We start from the raw sequence: 4,678 nt of genomic DNA on the forward strand, positions 1-4,678 counted from the left end.
TAATTGACTGAGTTGTCTGAATGAGGAGTTGATGGGACATGTCCCCAACTAACTCCAACTAATAAGCAATTAATGAGATAATAAAGATAAGTAAATGATCATGTCCTCAAAGGATGAGGACTCACTACTAACTCTGACTGCTGATGTCTAGAATCTACTGATGCTCTGGAGCTCGTGTCTCTGGACCTATGGTATAAGACACCATAGCTAGTCATATCCATGAATAATAATAATAATTGACTAGCTGTCATGAGCGTGAGAATATATGTATAAGACATAATAACTGACACTGATACCATAAATACATGATTACTGAATCTGAATACTGATAACATGACATACTGATAACTGACATAACTGATAACTGACAACATGAGTGACTGTATTTGACAGTCTTGAATCTGATGGAACTATTTGAGTTTCATACTGTATCTAATAGTCCTGAAATCTGAAGAACTATCTGAGTTCTATTATTGAGACCGATTGACTGTATCTGACAGTCTTGATTCTGTAACATGAAACTGTGGGAAGTAGTCATCTAACCGACATGCCCCAAATATGCAACAATAGTTGAGTTGGGGTTCAATCTGTTCCCTAATTGAAAGGGTGTCAATACCGTGCCACTTGTAATGACAATAAGTGAGTAACCCTAATATAACAGGTAAATCTAGTGTGAGTGGTAGGAACCCTCATATAACAAGTTAAGCCACCTCATCTACCCTCATATAGCAGGATATGATGTCTCCACCTATGCTGGCTACATAGTTCTAGAATGCAAGGATTGCTTCTAAGAATCACACCCTCATATTACAGGTGAGTTCCCATCCTTGGGTTCACTCGGTGCTAATTTCTACTCCCATCTAAATAGACCCTGAACATAATTTAGTAAATTGAACATGGACTGAGTTACTGAATTTCGTTAACTAACGAAATACTACTGCTATCTGACAATTGACTGAGTTCATGAGATCATGGAGATTTCCTAATTCATAAGACTGTCTAAATTCTAAGGATTCATAGCTTGACTGAGAGTTTCGTGAAAACATGGCATGGATCTAGGCACATAACTAATGTTTTGGGTACAAGTACCCCCAGGACTCAATGGAAGAAAATTGACAAACATGACTTACTTGAACACATGAATAATAGCATAATCCATAATTCATTCACTGAAGCATTTCATCCAACATGTGATACACATGAACTTGTACATATATGGGGATTTTATGATATCATGCTAGTTGGGCACTTTTCCTTCATATAGGCATTTAATCAAATACATGGTAATCATGGCACACGAAGACAATATTATACAATAATTAAACATCATGATTCAATTCTAATTTCATCATTCAAGGGTTTAGTCATAGGTTTGCATGAATCTATATCTATACAAATCAAACTCATAGCATTTATCACCCAACATGGAATAGAAGTTAATTACTCATTATCAACATGAACAAGAGTAGCCCAATCATCATAAAAGAAATTCATAAACTTGAACTTACAAAAAAGATTTTTGGTCTTCATGGACGAAAGGGGTCCATGAATAAATACTATGCATACCTGGGATAATAGATCCTTGAAGGTTCTTGGAGAATTTCTAGACAGTTCTTGAATTTCTTGAAGAAGGATTTGACCCTAGTTCTTGGCTTTTGATCTTGAGAGAAACCCTATCTTGATATTATGAATAAATAAGGAGAATGTAGTTTCTGGCTGAATTTAACTAGGTATATAAACGGGTGGTAAAAGACCAAAATACCCCTTTTAAAATGACCTGAAAATATTGAAGGTATGGTGTAACAGGCTAGGGCGACCGTCCATCGGTACTGCAACGGTCCGTTGGTCCTGACCATCGGACTTAGGAAAAAATGAGTCTCACTATCTCAGTGCGATGGTAGGCTTCGACGGTCCATCAAGCTAGCGATGTTCTGTTGAATGCTATCATTGTTCCACTGCCTCAGTGTGACAGTAGGCTCTGACGGTTCATCGACCTGTCCGTCGGTTTTGGGCAGTCCAAACTGCTTTCGTGAAATATCCATAACTTCTTCCCCCGATACCAGATTTTGACAAAATTGGTATCGATGGAAAGATTATTAAATTTACCATGTGATAAAAAGTGATAATCTCAAAAATACCATGTGTACAAAAATGTATTCGTATTTTAAAGCAAATTCTAACATCCTTGAGATAATTTCAATCTAGGAAAAAGTTATAGGTATTATATATACTGAGACTGTAGAAGGTATCATATAACCAACATACACCAATCTGAGATAATAGGGGTCTAACCTGTAACCTAAGTTGGAAGGGTGTCAGTACTGTGCCACAAATATTAACCCTAGCTTTGTGGATCCACTAATCTGATATCCCAAAGGATCAGGGTGTCAAGCCTAAATTGATGGCTGACCTCTATGAGGAAGTCAAGCCTAAATTAATTAGTGACCCCTCATATCCTATAGTGGCTATGTAGTTTTGTAATATAGGGATTGCTACTAACGACTCTGCCTAACTGACGGGAAGGTTGCCGTCCTTGGATTCGCTAGGTGCAAAATCCTACTCCTAACTAAACTAACACTAGTACTGAACTGAACTAAGTTTAACTAAACATTATTTTTGATAACTGATAGCTATCATCATGTCATAATATCTGAGTAAATAACATGACTCATGGTTTCACTGAATTATTATTTGATAGATCTGAAATCATGTAAAACACGTAGGTATCAGGTATTCATAACCCGCCAACACTGAATGAACATAAAATACACTAACAAGGCTTTAAAACTATTGTATGAAATCATGATTTAAATACTCAAAGTATAGACATTTCATCAAACATGTAAGGATCATAAATTTGAACATGAGAATGTCTTAAACACAAAGAGTACTATGATTACATGGCTAAATTCATAATTTGGTGATTTATTCTGAAATTAATTGAACATGATTTGGGAATCGCAATACTTAAAACACTAAATGAATCATTCCACTTGAAAACACTTGTAATCATAACTTGACATTGAATTAACAAGAGATTCATGGATTTATTTTATCTTGAACATGTATAAACTCAAAAATTAAACCAAAAAAAGGTTTTTGGTTTCCATGGGTGAAGGATTCCATGGATGAACATCCCACATACCTCACTAGATGAATTCTTAAAGATTTCTTAAGGATTTCTTAAACTTGAACCTTGAATTCCTTAATTTCCTGTGAAAAAGTTTGGACTTGTTCTTGGGGAAAAGGAGGGTTTGTTTAGAGCAATTTGTGAATAAAAGGGTACATAATGCTCTTTGGAAGCCGAAAATTCATATTATAGATGGATTAGGTAAAGATAAATGACTCAAATATCCTTAAAATGCCAAGGAATAAAATTAGATAGAGTGAGGGGGTGGGTGGGTGGGCTCTGGAGTAGTGGACTAGGTCGGGAGGTTCCCACTTATCCCGGTGGTTCTACTGGTTTCATTTTCAAAACGTTCCCCTACACTCATTGAAAAATTCCAAAATGCACCCAAGACATACTTTGAACAACCCCAATAATTAATCAACTCAAAAATTAACCTCTCGAGTTTGGGAAGGTTAAAAATAAGATGATCAAAGTTTAGAGGTCTTGAAAATGACTAATTCCTCAATACTTAGTGAAAATTCCAAGGCTTATACCCCTTAAACATGAAACTGTGAGATAAGTTGAGCTTGGGGATCTTACGGGGTATTACATTAGCATACCTTTACCTATGCCCATGTATGCAGCTACTCCAATAAGTGATTCTTTGGTAGTGGTTTGGTTCTTCGATCTTATTTGGTGACTGTTGTCGAGTATAACACTTGACTTGATCTTATGATATGATTGATTTTGATGTTATTCTAGAATTGAACTGGTTATTCCCTTATCATCATGGCCTTTGATTTATTTACCTAGATCATTACCTTCTCCATGCCTGGCATTTCTCCGATTAAGTGGCAAGGTTCTGATAGTCTTGTACTGGTAGGTATTATTTCTTCTATCTAGGCTAAGGGATGGTTTTGAAAGGGTTTTTGGCTTATATTGCTTATATTTGTGATATTAGTATTGACACACCTTCTCTTGATTTTATTCCTACAATATGTGATTTTGTTGATGTATTTCTTACCAACTTGCCTGGCCTCTCGCCTAAGTGTGATATTGACTTTTCTATCGATGTTGATCTAGGAACCAAGTTTACATAACTTTTCACCTTATTAGATGTCTCTTCACAAACCGATTTCAAAAGTCATTATGGCACCTTCTTTGTCCCGCTAGGAGGTAATCCAAACAGTAGCCTGGAATGACTAGTAATGGGCTAGTTGATGGAAAATAGTATATGATAGAATTATGCGAGTCACTAGATTACAAGCCATAAAACACAAGAATAATAGAATAACTAAAGAGAAATAAAGATAAGAGTAACAATATCCCATGACCTAGTAAGGTCCTAACATGAGCCTTTAGAAAAAGGATAAGAGTAACTATCAATGTCAAATATACAATAGTCTCAAAATGCAAGGACCATACAAATTATAAGAAGGAGATAAAGTCAACTCCGACTCCGAACTCTGGCCCGCACTAATACAACATCAACTAGCTGGGATAAATCATAGTATAAATACAATAAGAAGCAAGATAATAAGCTAAGTCAAGGAAAAAGGGAAAACCTAG

The sequence above is a fragment of the Capsicum annuum genome, chromosome 1, assembly GCF_002878395.1.
Source record: "Capsicum annuum cultivar UCD-10X-F1 chromosome 1, UCD10Xv1.1, whole genome shotgun sequence".
Lineage (NCBI taxonomy): Eukaryota > Viridiplantae > Streptophyta > Magnoliopsida > Solanales > Solanaceae > Capsicum > Capsicum annuum.